The sequence below is a fragment of the Haliotis asinina genome, chromosome 6 (assembly GCF_037392515.1).
Source record: "Haliotis asinina isolate JCU_RB_2024 chromosome 6, JCU_Hal_asi_v2, whole genome shotgun sequence".
Classification (NCBI taxonomy): Eukaryota; Metazoa; Mollusca; class Gastropoda; order Lepetellida; family Haliotidae; genus Haliotis; species Haliotis asinina.
This window is the reverse complement of record NC_090285.1, coordinates 59,424,133-59,440,598: the sequence shown is the minus strand read 5'-3', so window position 1 is coordinate 59,440,598 and position 16,466 is coordinate 59,424,133. Positions and strand designations below refer to the sequence as shown.

At 38.6% G+C, this 16,466-nt stretch overlaps 1 protein-coding gene across 1 annotated transcript in view; it reads right to left on the bottom strand.

Moving 5' to 3' along the window:
* LOC137287392 (uncharacterized) overlaps positions 1–11,156 on the bottom strand; it is a 74,915-nt gene extending 63,759 nt beyond the window's left edge. Inside the window, exon 1 of the mRNA XM_067819654.1 lies at positions 10,983–11,156. The gene's annotated coding sequence lies outside the window, so the exon portion shown is untranslated. The remainder of the gene's footprint in view (positions 1–10,982) is intronic.
* Between the last annotated feature and the right edge of the window lie 5,310 nt (positions 11,157–16,466).

Genomic DNA, 16,466 nt, shown 5'->3' with positions numbered 1-16,466 from the left:
TACATTTTAAGCAGGGCCCAACTGGGCATGTCATACCATTAATGTGACTCAACTAGGCTCCTCATACACTTTAAGCAGGGCCCAACTGGGCATGTCATACCATTAATGTGACTCAACTAGGCTCCTCATACAGTATGCAGAGTCTAGGTATCCTCATCATACATTTAGCAAGAGGCAGCTAGTTAACAGAGACCAAGTAGGCCGATGGTAGATTGATTGCATCATTCCACCTGTAGAAACCAGGGCACCACACTTCAAGCCAATTAAAGGATATATCTAATTGCCTGAAATAATTGCTACCATCCTGACTTAATCTTTTCAGATCCTGCAAACAGTATAAATCATTCCACAGTGAGTTAATGGTTCAAATAAAGAAACCAAACTAATGGGTTGGGTTTTCCAGAATTGATGAAGGAATGTTAAACTTCGGAATTTCTGGTCCCATATTTTTCTAAAAGAAAAATCTAGAAGTAAAAGTTGTAATGGGAAATGCCTAGACACCTGAAACAGGATCTGCCATGGATGGAGTTGCCAGGTATGCAGAATGTATGCACTATCTTGTGTATTACATTTGCCCATCCATGATGGTGGAAGTGTTCTGTGTCTACTTATCTATATTTTGTTTTAAACGAATGACCATAAAAAGTGTTATCTACAAATATTTTACATAATTACATTATTGAGAAGTGGAGTAAAGTATTAGCAGAATGAGCCCTTCTGTTGGATGTTTTTTCAGGATGTTGTTGTTGATATATCCCTAATGCTTTTCCATATGGTAATGCTCACCAGTTTCTGTAAGAAATAAATGCAACATTGGCTGCAAACACCTCCAGCTGTGTGTGTTTGGCCTTTGACCTCAAAGCTGGGATAAATCCAAAACCTTGTGGTCGATCCATAAGCTTCACCTGACTTCACCTGAACATCTGGGGTGCAATAGACTATGTATAACACCACTGTACCAGAGAGTGGAGCATATATAGCGCCTCAAGACCAGGGTATATGATTAATATGGTACAGAGGAGACTAGGGAGATATGGCAACATATGACCAGTGTTAATCATATACACTGAAGGAGTGTATATACATGTACTTTGGTCAGATGGTGCCTGGGATATATAGCACCATCTGATAGTACCTGGGAATGTAACACCATCTGATATATGATTGACATGTCACAGAGGAGACTCTGGGTATATGGCACATGATACAAATGTTTGTAACAAAAATAAAATGAGGTGTACTAGGAAAACATATTTGTGGTAATATCAACATTCACAATTACGTGTAAACAGTATCATGCGACCATTTTACTTAATTTTCCTTCTAAATGGCAGCAATAATAACTAGCATGTCTATGGCTGCTTAGTAATCAGATGTTGCAATATTCAGCTGTAAGTGAGTGATAATTGTCACATAATTGGGATAATTTGTTAGGATTGGCAACTTGCACCAGGAGAATGGCGGCGTTGCTGGGGAGAATTAGTTCCTGATCTAAGATGCCCAATAACAAGACGTCCAGTTGTGAACTTAGTTCCTGATGCAAGATGCTCATTGACAAGACATCCAGTTGTCAACGCCATCGGTACCATGGAACCAACTGTAGATGAAATAATTGTATATACAGGGTGCATAGTGAGTGAGAAGGGCTTTACCCCTTAAGGTCATTGATATTCTGACTGCTATATAGCCTGTTACTGCTCCTGTAGTGTTTATGCTGTTCTTTGGTCCTAAGTGATGTGTAAGTGATGGGAATCCCAATACGCAACGGCTCCAGTCAGAATTCATATCTTTACTTGAATACTTATCAGATTCTTCAAAATGGCTTCAACATGACAGTTCATGGTGATTAGCATTAACCTGCTATGGTTCTACCAGCTCTGTAAAGATGCTGTGCTCTCTAGAGTGCTATCATAGAGCATAAATTTGCATATTTACTCCATCAAATGCAATGGGATATTAATCTGTAATATTCTTGAAATTATATCTCAGTTTCAAAACAACTGTTCAGAATGAGTGGTGCAGTTATGTCAAGGCAGTTATTTGTTGCAACAAAATTATTGTGTGTTAAATGGTTGGAGATATTCCCCTCAGATCTAGAACTGATTAATTCTTGTTATGTTTGTAATAGATGTAGTTAAAAAGAAAATACGTAGAATAGCACTGTATTGATTAATAATAGAGTTGCAAGTCATGTTTGATTTAAATTTATCACTTTTGGGACAACATATATAATTTATATTCTTAGCTCAATCGACCTTGTAGTATCTGATGTATTATAAACAATATGTAGATAGTAACACAAACAGAATATAACTATATAAACTCAGGACCTTCTCAGGACAGACATGAAGGAGATTTCAGAAAACTAATACTGAAAGATGTGGCTTAAACCTTCTGCTTCATTTCTGGTAGTCTGCACTTGCCCAGAGTTAATTATGTCTAATAATAATGTATGTTGTATCCATGCAATTGCCCAGAGTTAATTATGTCTAATAATAATGTATGTTGTATCCATGCACTTGCCCAGAGTTAATTATGTCTAATAATAATGTATGTTGTATCCATGCACTTGCCCAGAGTTAATTATGTCGAATAATAATGTATGTTGTATCCATGCACTTGCCCAGAGTTAATTATGTCTAATAATAATGTATGTTGTATCCATGCACTTGCCCAGAGTTAATTATGTCAAATAATAATGTATATTGTATCCATGCACTTGCCCAGAGTTAATTATGTCGAATAATAATGTATGTTGTATCCATGCACTTGCCCAGAGTTAATTATGTCGAATAATAATGTATATTGTATCCATGCACTTGCCCAGAGTTAATTATGTCGAATAATAATGTATGTTGTATCCATGCACTTGCCCAGAGTTAATTATGTCTAATAATAATGGACATTTTATCCATGCACTTGGGCATATCAAAGTGCTAAGACATTACAACCCCATTTAACCCAAGCTGCCTAGATGGTTAACAGTCATGTGATTTAACCCACTAGGTACCTATTCACTGCTGGGTAAACAGAGGCAGTGTTGGACAAACTCATTTACCTAAGGTGAGACTACATGAGCCAAGTGTGCTCGGTCCTATAAACTCTCATGAGTCAAGCTGCCAAACACGGTCTACCAAACGCACTCTTCATGACCAACGTTGTTTAACTTCAACTGATTTATGGCCTGGGCTCTATGCCCAAGGCTCTATGCCCAAGACCACACACCACCACAGATGTGATCATTAGGCCAGGGTTTGAATCCTAGATTGTCCATCATCTTCTTAAGCCCAATGCAAGTGTTCCTTGGTTTGAAAAAATGGTGAACATTGTAAGACCAGCATGACATTCCTGCAACACATCCTGACATACTGCTCAAGCAGTATTAACACACACACACGCACTCACTCACTCACTCACTCACTCACTCACTCACTCACTCACTCACTCACTCTGCATCTCAGTAGCATACACCAATTGCATGGATTTGATAAGAAACTATAATGGATCACTAACATTTGGGGATGAAGAAAAATTAGATTTAAGATGGCCTAGGAAGACCATGTATTTTTATTCCCTTCACAAGAAAATCCCCAAATACTTGAAAAACAGTTCATCAGTTTTTCAGATGCATTATTTTCTTGTATACGACAGATTTAACGTTTACAAAGATCCAGTGAATGCAACAAACTAGCTTTGCAGTTGAGAAAGAACTGTTTATTAGGTGAGCGGAAGTTAAGAAATTGAATTATAAAAAGTAAATTGGACCAGGTAAATCAATTTGCAAAGTAACAGAGAAAGATTCACTTTGTGATAATTTAGATAGGATTTGAGATTTTGTTTAGATTATAGATTTTTGAGATTGCTGTGGTTAAGAAATAGCAAAAATGCTTGCCATGTTTGCTTAGTATATCACTGAACACACTGATCAAAAACCAGTATTGGTCAAAGAAACCGATTGTTGTAAAAGGGATAAGGGTCTCCTCTCTCCGTTTTGTAAAAAACAATTAGATTGTGTAATCTTGATTAGAGATAGAATATTTCTTAATGTTGCTGCTTTGAAGTATCCAATTATCTTTCTACCAAAATAAGGGTCCAAATAATTTTATAATTATTCATCATATCAAGAGAAGTGTTATTTCATAATCCAAGTATTGTCTGAAACAGATTTTGTCGATAAAACCTCTGAATATTTTGCCAGTAGGTTTTGCTGACATTTATGGAGAGGAGAAAGATGCTGTTTTTATAGCCCTGGGAGATTTCATTAAAGTTTGAATTGAATAGTGACTCATGTATCAGTCCATAAATATTATAGATAAAAAGATTTTTTTTAAAATATGACTCTTTTACAGGAAGTATTGCATGCTTGTCTTTTTCATGAGTCACCTGATGGCATTGGTGATTTCCGATAATATCTGTTTTACTGCTGTCCCTTTGAGGTTAATGGAAATTGTTAGAAACATGATTAGTACAGTTATTGCCTGGGTTTTCACATGTTGTATGAGAGTGAGTGAATATTTCAATATTGTGTGAAGGTACAATTCAAATTAAAACTGACTGTTGATGGAGGTACTGATGCTTTTTACTGCGGCATATCACTGATGTGGAAACTGTGCCTCCAAGTGGCTGATTGTTATGTCACTGGTGAAACATAATGCTGAATACCATATTTATGAATTGTGAGTGACCTTGATCAGTTTACAACTTATATTATCAACTTCTTCGGGCATGAAAGTCCCAGTCTCCATGATGCCACAATCAATTTTCATGGGACCCCATTCCAATTTCAAGGTCCCTGAACCATATTATATGTATTATCCCTTCTGTCCAGATCACAATCTAGATTGTTTTCATGATTAATCTGCATTAGGTAAACTTTCTTTTTTTAATTTATTCAAGCAGGAGCCCTTTACCATAAGTATTACCTGTGTAGATCCAGGTGAGATTTGGTCCTCAGCAACCAATGCTTGCCTTAAGAGGTGCGTAACAGGAAAAGGTGGTCAGATTTGCTGGATTAGATCAGTGCTCATGATATTGATCACTGGATTGTCTGGTCCAACAATTCTTATATTTAGATTGTTGCCATCTAGCATGAGTGTGTTGTTAAGCAACAAAAAAGAAACAAACAAATAACATAGGTATTAATAAAAACTGTGCTGAACCCTCATTTGCCATGACTTTGACCAAGCAGAATCAAGAAGTCTTCAATCAGTGATTTCAACAAATCGTCTTTGGTAGGTACAGCTGATTTTACAGCATACACTATCTTTTAATAAAATTCAGACTGTGAAACTTCATTGTTTTAAAATTAAATCCCATTATGTGAAATGGTAACACTGGTAACATTATAAATCTACTCTTTGAAATATGAAACTTCTTGGTTTCAGATTCAACATTAAATTGAGAGCTGTCAAATGCACAGGTAACACTTTGTACTTTTATCTCATGCCAGCCTCTGCCTGTGGTCAAGGTTGTTCTGAAGGTGAGATGATGTAACATGGTGCAAGCCTATGAAATATATAATTCATTGTGAGTGGCGTTACTTTAACTGTGGGGATGAATAATGAATCTCCTTATCAACACCTGACACAGGTTTACTCCTGGAGGATGTCAAGGTTACAGACAAGGCCCTACCAAATTTACACCCCCTTTTTCGTTTGAAACTGACTTTGTTCCTTGTCATTAAATATAGATATTATGAAATGAACATAGGGATTCTTGAACCAGTTTCAATGCCGAATCCATTTTCCATCAGTCATGGCCATAGTGTTTGTATTGACAAATTGACAGAAAAAATAAAATCTATCTTGTCACTGTATCAAGAGGCATTTGTACATGAAGTGTTACATGGATGTTGAACTATGTAATATACAGTGAAGTTGTTTTATGTCTGTACAGACCATATGCCATGTCATATAGATTTGTTATCAAGACATGTAAAAACCCTGAGGGCTCAAGTAATGAGAGTAAGGTTAAACATACAGACTGAGACAGGACTGTCTTCTGACTGCAACATACAGTAGCGCCAGTTTATAAGAGTTATGGACCCAATCTTCTTTTTGGTCAAATTACAGACAAATTATTCACTTTGAAAAAAATGTTTTGTTTTAGTAATTTTGTAAAAATATATGACATTATTCCAACTTGCTGTATTGTGAAACTGTGGTAGTGTTGCAAAATATAAAATAGTCTTGTGCATACCATATACAGATTTTTATCAAGATATACAATTAATGAGAGTAGACTAATTAGAATGTAACAGGCCACAATAAAAGAAATTTTGTACACTATGTTTGTTGTCCAGTTCACCCAGATTTGAAAAAGAAATACCAAACCTAATTTGATGTAATAAGGAATATTAGGGTAATTGACTCTTCAAATCTTACTTTTAAAACAACCAATAATTGTAATAATTATAAGTGTGACTGACATTTTGATGATAATGATTAATCTTTCGCATGAGGTGTCATTACCCAACTTGACAGAATCTGTAAACCTTACAAAATCACAAGCTAGAAATGTCATTGATAATTAATCTGTAATTGCTTGTGCATATGACAATGCATGTAGTCAATATCAGATTCAGATAATGTTGGCATTTTTTTGAAAAATTTTTTGCAGGCAAAACTTGACGGTACTTCACTCATTTTTGTACTGGCAGAATTCAGTATAAATTATTGTATTGATCCTGACCAAATCAGAATGGTTGGCATTTCAGGATAAAGGATGGTTGCCTGTGACAATTTGGCATTGAAGAAGAAGAAGAAGAAGAAGAAGAAGAAGGAGAAGATGAAGGAGAAGAAGAAGAAGGTAATCTCACAGTCCTTGAACCATATTATTTTCCCTCCTGCCCAACTCTAATGCTGATGCTCATTAATGGAGCAAATCTGGATTTTTTCCCCACAGGTCTGGTCTCCCATCTCACTGGAGCTCTGTATAGATTTAAATAGAGTTGTTGCTATCAATTTTCTGTATTTTCAGAACATTCAGCATTAGCCTGGTTTGCAGGGTACAGAACTAGTCTGTCTCACAGTCCCTGTACCATATTATTTCCCTACTGCCTAGCCTTCCCTGCAGTGCTAAAGCCCTAAATGAAGCAAGTCAAGATTTCCACAGGTTCAGAAATCTCTAATCTCAGTGAGGCTCCTATTCAGTTTCCATGGATTTGGAGATGACATAACTTTATGGATGATCAACTTCATTATTTAAACAATTGTCATGTTTCAGTATAGGTTCTTGTACTGTTTTCAAGCATATAAGGACCTATACCGAAATGTCGCAATTGTTAAATAAAGTTTATCATCCGTAAAAATGTGTCATCTCTACACCAGCAACTTCTAGAATGCCACGCAAACAATTCAAATGGGTTTATTGTTACTATCAAAATTACATATTCAGGGAGTAAGTGTTAGTCTAGATACGGAACCAGAACACAAGTAGTAGTTAAGAATGGGTAATGATTCATAAACACATGCTCGTGATACAGTGGGAAGGGGGAATCGTGTAGTCGACTTTTATCAGAGATTTCTGATGGATATGTAAAGTGTTATGTTACTTTTATTTACACATTCGTGTAACAATGTAACATGTCCATGTTGCTTAAAGTGCAATAGATTCAAATAGTCAAGGCTAAGCTGTGGCCAGCTGGATCAACCAGGATCCCAGTGGTACACAGTTAAATTACAAACTCACTCTAGAGTGAGTTAATATTACTTTACGCGAACAGATGTCTGGCAATGGCCAGCCAGGACCATATTTCATTGTCGTCAATACATCCATCAACAAAATCAATGCAGTACGAAACTGAGACTGAACATGACAAGAAATGGCTCAAAGGTCTCCAGTCCCACAGTTCCTCACTGCAGATATAGGAGACTGGAGGGTTAAAAGATGGTTGTATTTTAATAATATAATGTGTCAACTTTCTAAGGGACTTTTAAAGAGTTTCTTGTCAGGATTGTTTATCTGCTGGTGCTGATATTATTGCAAGTAAAGAGAGCTTCTCATGACAAGCTTGGTCAATAGGCTGTTAGTCACACACTCTGCCTATTGGTCAATTGGTTGTTAACAGTTCAAGCTTCAGTGTGGCCTAACCAACATGTGGCATGCTGCATGGCCCAGTAGCAGACAGGAATCACAGAGGAATTCCTGATTAGATAATTCAACTGTTGCTGAACCATTTAAGATGATTAGCTGATCTGCCCAGTTATGTTGGGATCGCTGGGCTTCCAGAGAAAATTCTAGAGTGACAGGTTAGAGAGGGAATGTGAGGGTCTGAACAAATAGATGGGTCTGAGGAGAGTTACTGGCCTAGAGAGATAGGAGCTCAACAGATGGGCTGTATAGAGAAACATAACCTAACATTAATGTGAAAACTAAAGTTGTCTCATTTAAGATATATTTCTACTAAAGTAAGTAACATTCAAGCGCAGATCAATATTTAATTTCAGGACTTGCCAAATCAATCAAGACTTGAGTTGGACTCCTTTTTTAGTATATTCTCAAGGATCTGGGAAACAGACTAAGATAGAAAGGCTGCAATTGGTTTTTGATTGGTTGTTGTTAAACAGTGCAGTCAGAAATATTCCAGCTATATGATGGTGGTCTGTAAATGATCACACCTGGACCAGACCAGTGAGCAACAGCATAAACATCAATCTAAGCAAATGGGATATGATGACATGGTCAAACAAGTCAGTGAGCCTGACCATCTGATCCTATCAGTCACCTCTTACAACAACATGAACAAGCATGGGTTACTGAAGACTAGCTCTAAGCTAGATCTGCAAACAGGCTGGACAGATAGAGCTTATTGACCTAATAGGTAGTGCTGACTAGACACTGTTGAACATCTAGTCTCTGAGATTTGCATCCTTTACAGAGAGTTCTTCAAGTATACTCTTCCAAAAAGGTAGGGGAACTGTACTTTCAATGTATGATTGTCAAAATTGGAAGATATATGGGACTGAATCAGTGTTGATACTAAAAAATGGATGTTTTGAGAATGGATTTCATTCAAAGCAAAGCTGTTAGTTCATTTATCCCCCTTATTAGGTGACTGTAGTATGACATGAAAATTTCAGGATTACAATTTTCAGTCAATAGTAGGAGATTTGACCCTGAAAACCCTGACCATGCACAAATGCAAGAAAATTATGGGAAAAAATGGTCTACAGTGATTTATCGACCTGCCTGAAAAGTGTCAAGATTCATATTGACAACCCATGCAAGTGTAGGAGGCTCCCATGTTGTGCACTTGCTTCCCATGCATTGTGTTTGCGTGTGGGGATAACGTGAAATGATGCTGCATACACACGATGAATGTCATTGTAACGTTCCTCAATGGGTTTTCTTTCTACCAGACTTCAAAGTTCAGGTTCCCATACTTTTTTGAAGAGTATATTTTGAAAAGATACCCCTGAAAGGGGCAAGCAGACTGTATTCATTTACAGAAATAGAGGAAATTATATGAGTGCCCATGTCATACTATGTTTACGACACGAGTGGCTAAATGGTATTTCCCAAGCAAGATATATACCAATATTTAGGCACGAGTATGGGCACAAATATAATATCTGTTTATTACTGCAGTCATCAAATTGAGAAGAAAGAACTCAAATCTACTTTCAAACAGGCTACGTGCATTCGCCGCATGTAGAATGCAACATCACAGAAGAAAAGTGACGTCCTAGCATTTTTCATGACGTCACCAGGACAAAGTGATATTTTGCCCAAGGGCATCATATGAAAAATATGAACCTGTATATGTGTGCCCTTGTAGGTAATAAACTGCAATAATTCACACTTAAAATAGACTGCATGGGCTGTATTGAATATATTTGTGTCTGGGTCTGTATGACCAAATAGAATAGATGGCTTTGGTAGATGGGGTGAACCCAGACAGAAGCTGGACATGCAGATGGTTAGGTGATGCATAATACGTGGCACTGAACAGTTATGTCAACAATCTTGATATTTCAAAATGACATCCAATTGCATATGCAATGACATACAAAATTATCAATTGCATGGTCTGTATTTGAAAAGCACGTGTTTATGTAAGTGTCTAAAGTACCCATCTACTCAGCAGATCTGGTTGGCACACTGTGAGAGACTGGCACCAGTATTTGGAAAGCACTTTTTTTGGAGATTCTTATGATAACCTTGAATATATATTTGTGTGTAAATTGTTCAATTATTCAATACAATAGTTTGATTTATGATGAGAAATAATTGATTTAGTCGCAGCCTCAATATTGCTTCCAAAGCTTGGAAGGCACCAGCTTGCTGTTTTATTGCATTTATTATGTCGTCATATGTGCGGAAATATGCATGGACTGTTTCATGTGCTTATTTCCTCATGCTGAGAGACAGGGACATATTTCTTACACCTTAATCGGACATATCTTGATATTGTTGAAGTCTTGTCTCATATATCATATAACTGCGATTATTGTCACCTTTGTAGTCTGGATATATGCTGCATCAGTCCCTATTCTTGCATGTACACTGGCAACTGAAGTTCTTTGATTGAAAGAATGTTAACTTACTGAGGTGATACAGTTCTCCATCACTGTGAGATCAATACCAGTCTGCAGAAACATCTTCCTATGGTGGTGTTGGTAAGAAGTGCTCACAGTGGATCGTGCTCAATCACTCATCATGCTGAGCAAAACTCAACTTGGAAAAATCCATATCAGAGCTAGTTGATTTACAGTAATGGTGTGTATCCAGCATGTAGCCATTTCACAGGACTGTGATGAAGAGGGGGTCAGAAGTTGATACGGATGGTTCATGTTTGCTATATATATTGTGGATGGTAATATCCCCATATATTCATCATTAAGAACATTATATATGGGACATTGTTTTGGGATGGGATGATGAAGAAGTTAAACATTGAACTTACCAAAGTTTTGAAAAAGTTTCAGGTGCCAGTTAACTCATACATGGATATGTTACAGAACTGAGAATGAAGTACTTACCTCATTTGTGTGAGTTGCCAAGGTTACAGTCTCATGCCCACATACAGTTCCTGCAGTTCTGAGTAAAGTTGAGGCTCAAGTTGAGAGGACAGGTCCAGCCTTACTATGAGAAATGTGCGGAAGTTGTCCGATATAAAGCCAAGATAAATCTCCTTTAGATCCAAGAGGCATAGATATCTGTTATGTTCTTTACACTCCACACAGCAGTCACGATTACTCCAGACCTGCCTGGTGCCACTTACATCTCAGATTGGTCCCAAATTAGATGTGTGGATCACATGACTGGCCCATTATGAATGGTAAACACAGCAGCACTGCTGGCACTAGAGACCGCAAGGCTGCTACACTGCATGTCTGGTGCCAGTATATATACAGGATAGGATATAGCACTCTCTTGTATGTGTGGTGCCAGTATATGTACATCATGGGATATAGCCCTCTCTAGTATTGTGGTGCATGAGATTCAGCCATCTTGTGTATGTCTGGTGCCAGTATATACACAACATGAGATATAGCCCCCTTTTGTATGTGTGGTGCCAGTTTGTATGCAGAATAGGATATAGCACTTTCTTGTATGTGTGGTGCCAGTATATATGCAGAATAGGATATAGCACTCTCCTGTATGTGTGGTGCCAGTATATAAACAGGATAGGATATAGCCCCCTCTTGTATGTGTGGTGCCAGTATATTAACAGGATAGGATATAGCCCCCTCTTGTATATGTGGTGCCAGTATATATGCAGAATAGGAAATAGCCCTCTCTTGTATGTGTGGTGCCAGTACATATGCAGAATAGGAAATGGCCCTCTCTTGTATGTGTGGTGCCAGTATATATGCAGAATAGGAAATAGCCCTTTCTTGTATGTGTGGTGCCACTATATATGCAGAATAGGAAATAGCCCTCTCTTGTATGTGTGGTGCCAGTATATATGCAGAATAGGAAATAGCCCTCTCTTGTATGCGTGGTGCCAGTATATATGCAGAATAGGAAATGGCCCTCTCTTGTATGTGTGGTGCCAGTATATATGCAGAATAGGAAATAGCCCTTTCTTGTATGTGTGGTGCCAGTTTATATGCAGAATAGGAAATAGCCATCTCTTGTATGTGTGGTGCCAGCATATATGCAGAATAGGATATAGCCATCTCTTATATGTGTGGTGCCACTATATATACAGAATAGGAATAAGCCCCCTCTTGTAATTGTGGTGCCAGTATATATACAGAATAGGATTATGCCCCCTCTTGTATGTGAAGTGCCAGTATATATGCAGAATAGGAAATAGCCCTTTCTTGTATGTGTGGTGCCAGTATATATGCAGAATAGGAAATAGCCATCTCTTGTATGTGTGGTGCCAGTATATATACAGAATAGGATATAGCCATCTCTTATATGTGTGGTGCCACTATATATACAGAATAGGAATAAGCCCCCTCTTGTAATTGTGGTGCCAGTATATATACAGAATAGGATTAAGCCCCCTCTTGTATGTGTGGTGCCAGCATATATGCAGAATAGGATATAGCCATCTCTTATATGTGTGGTGCCACTATATATACAGAATAGGAATAAGCCCCCTCTTGTAATTGTGGTGCCAGTACATATACAGAATAGGATTAAGCCCCCTCTTGTATGTGAAGTGCCAGTATATATGCAGATTAGGAAATAGCCATCTCTTGTATGTGTGGTGCTAGTATATGTACAGAATAGGATTAAGCCCCCTCTTGTATGTGTGGTGCCAGTATATATGCAGGATAGGATATAGCCCTTTCTTCCCTGTCTGGTTCCAGTATCAGCACTGGATATAGCCCTCTCTTTTATGAGTGGTGCCAGTATATACAGCAAAGGACTTAGCCATGTTTACTACAAGTAAACTACATTTCCAGATATGTATACAGGATTAAACCAGTATAGATGAGGATGAGAATTTTGTGAGTGGTGATATATAGTGTGTTTTGAAAGAATGTTTGTATAGGTAAAGTGTGACTATAAATCTTGAATCGCTTGTAGCAGAGGTAGCTAGCTGCCTCTAAGTCTAGCTGAACATTTATGTCTGTCTGCAGGATGTAGAGTTGCAGTTTTCAGTAGTTCTTCAATTATTCATATTCCTTACCCACAGTTCCATACATGTCCTTTTATACACCAGGAGTGGCTGTTGCATACTCAAGCCTCCTTCCCCAATGTTGAATCTCATATTGATTTTGTTAGAAGTATAAGCCTCATTATTAAAAACGCTTCCTAAATTGTTGTGTTAGTTTGGCTGATTTGCTGCAGTAAGTCAAGTGATCTCTAAAGTAACGTCCTGCATTGATGTGCTAGTTATTGATTGGCTGATCAGTGGGACAAGCACCGGTTCTAGTCAGTGTATCTGTGCTGGTTCATCTCTAGGCTCAAGGGTTCAGTAACAGGCCAACAATAAAGAAAACTATGAGTGAGATGAGAAGTGCTGTGGAAGAACAGGTCTTTGATAGGGAGAGGAGCCATTGATTTCTTCCCTTGAGTGTGTAAATCGAAAGGCTGAAGTTACTTATGTTTGTATTTTATTGCCATTTATTGTTGGGTGAGCTGAGTAGCTCAGGATGGATGCTTCCCACATGGTCATAATCCTAAAAATTTACACACACATGCGTGAACACACAAATTTATGCACGCACTCACACATACTAACTCGAAACACACACTCATCAGACATCATCCCACAACACACTTTCACATGAAACACACACCAGCACATTATGACAAACATCCTTAAACTAACACTTATCCCCTGAATATATATAATTTTGATAGTAACAACTAAATCCGTTTGAATTGAACGGCTTTAACATTGCAAAGAGGGCTAGGCAGTAGGGAAGTAATGTGGTTCACAGACTGTGAGACAGACTAGGAGGGCTAGGCAGTAGGGGAAATAATGTGGTTCACGGACTGTGAGACAGACTAGGAGGGCTAAGCAATAGTGGAAATAGTGTGGTTCAGGCACTGTGAGACAGACTAGGAGGGCTAGGCAGTAGGGGAAATAATGTGGTTCAGGGACTGTGTGACAGACTAGGAGGGCTAGGCAGTAGGGGAAATAATGTGGTTCACGGACTGTGGGACAGACTAAGAGGGCTAGGCAGTAGTGAAAGTAATGTGGTTCAGGCACTGTGAGACAGGCTAGGAGGGCTAGGCAGTAGAGGAAATAATGTGGTTCAGTGACTGTGAGACAGACTAGGAGGGCTAGGCAATAGTGGAAATAATGTGGTTCAGGCACTGTGAGACAGACTAGGAGGGCTAGGCAATAGTGGAAATAATGTGGTTCAGGGACTCTGAGACAGGCTAGGAGGGCCAGGCAGTAGGGAAAATAATGTGGTTCAGGCACTGTGAGACAGACTAGGAGGGCTAGGCAATAGTGAAAGTAATGTGGTTCAGTGACTGTGAGACAGACTAGGAGGGCTAGGCAGCCAAACACATCCAACCAAAACATGTCTCACACATAACATGCACTAACGCATAACACGGATGTACATGTGCCAAGGTATCAATATGCATCGATATACACAACATACCTCACTCAGTCAAGATACCTGCTTTTTAACAGCTCATACAACACTACTGTATATGCACTGATATACACAACATACATCACTCAGTCAAGCCACCAGTTTTTAAAAACAAATTATGCAGCACTACTATATCTTGACACTTTTGACTAAGTCACATAACACTTTTATACTAGTAAAGAATGAAATACCCAGGTGCCCAGTAAAATTGATTTCAGTTTCAGAAACATTAATATAATAATTTTGCAATTTTGCAAAGATCTGACAGCAAAATAAATTACATTATAATTTAACTTAAAAACAGATTAATTCCAAATTTTCATCATGGACAATAGCTGTGAGTTTCCAAGCAGTCATGACCACATACTGTTCACATTAGAGTGTTTGATCCGTCTCTGCATTGCACAGAACACATGTGTGACCTTGTGTGTGTGTGTGTGTGTGTGTAGATCTGCATGGTGTGGCCGGGCTGGTATGTGCAGACCCACACCTAGCAGATAACCTGTGCAGGGCTGACATTCACCGAGAAAGGGTGGGGTGGGAAACAATCACAACATGTGTTTCATTTCGATGCATCTGGACAAAAAACATGTGGTAGTTGAAGTTTTTTACCCCAAAGCCCTTAAATGATAAGCTTGTTCCAGCTCCATGAGATTAATGCTGTATCTGGCCTTCAAATGCTCTTGTTTTAGTTGATGCCTTAAATTCCTACTCACATAAACAAACACTGAAATGGGACCATCTTTTTTTCACAACAGGTGACCCAGTTGATAAAGGTGACAAATATTGCGGTGCAGAGTTATGTCCCTATATGCAAGGATCCTTTGATTATGGCCTAAAATTAAGATTCAAGATAATTATGATCTTCAGTTTCACAAAATAAAACCCAAAACCTATAGGCATCCCTCCAGGCTTTTTTCCTTTATCCAGATATTTTATATTGATAACTGATGTAAAACTTTTGCAAAGATGAGCTCAAAGTTGCAGATACCCATAAAGATCCAGTTAAGAATTTAGTAGTTCATGCTTGTCATAGAAGGTGATTTACATGATCAGGTGGCCAGGATCTCTTGGTTGATCCATGTCATGGTAACCAAATTGCATGAAATGGTACTCATGATGTTGATCACTGGATTGTCTGGTCCAGGCTCAATTATTTACAAACCGCCACCATATAGCTTGATTAGTGCTGTGTGTCTGACCCTGACTTTACATGGCAGTTCATCACAAAAGAACCAGACTATATGTGGCTGTTCGTCACTGAGGACCAATGACTTTACATGACAGCTCATCACTGAGGAACCTGACTATATGTGGCAGCTCATCACTGAGGACCCTCACTATATGTAGCAGCTCATCACTGAGGATCCTCACTATATGTGGCAGTTAATCACTGAGGACCTTGACTTTACATGACAGTTCATCACTGAGGACCTTGACTTTACATGACAGTTCATCACTGAGGACCTTGACTTTACATGACAGTTCATCACTGAGGACGCTGACTTTACATGACAGTTCATCACAGAGGACAAAGACTGCATGTGGCAGCTCATCACTGAGGACAAAGACTATACGTGGCATCTCATCACTGAGGACCCTGACTATATGTGGCAGCTCATCACTGAGGACCCTCACTATATGTGGCAGCTCATCACTGAGGACCCTGACTATATGTGGCAGCTCATCACTGAGGACCCAGACTATATGTGGCAGCTCATCACTGAGGACCCTGACTATATGTGGCAGTTCATCACTGAGGACGCTGACTTTACATGACAGTTCATCACTGAGGACAAAGACTGTATGTGGCAGCTCATCACTGAGGACCCAGACTATATGTGGCAGCTCATCACTGAGGACCCTGACCATATGTGGCATCTCATCACTGAGGACCCTGACTTTACATGACAGTTCATCACAGAGGACAAAGGCTCTACATGACAG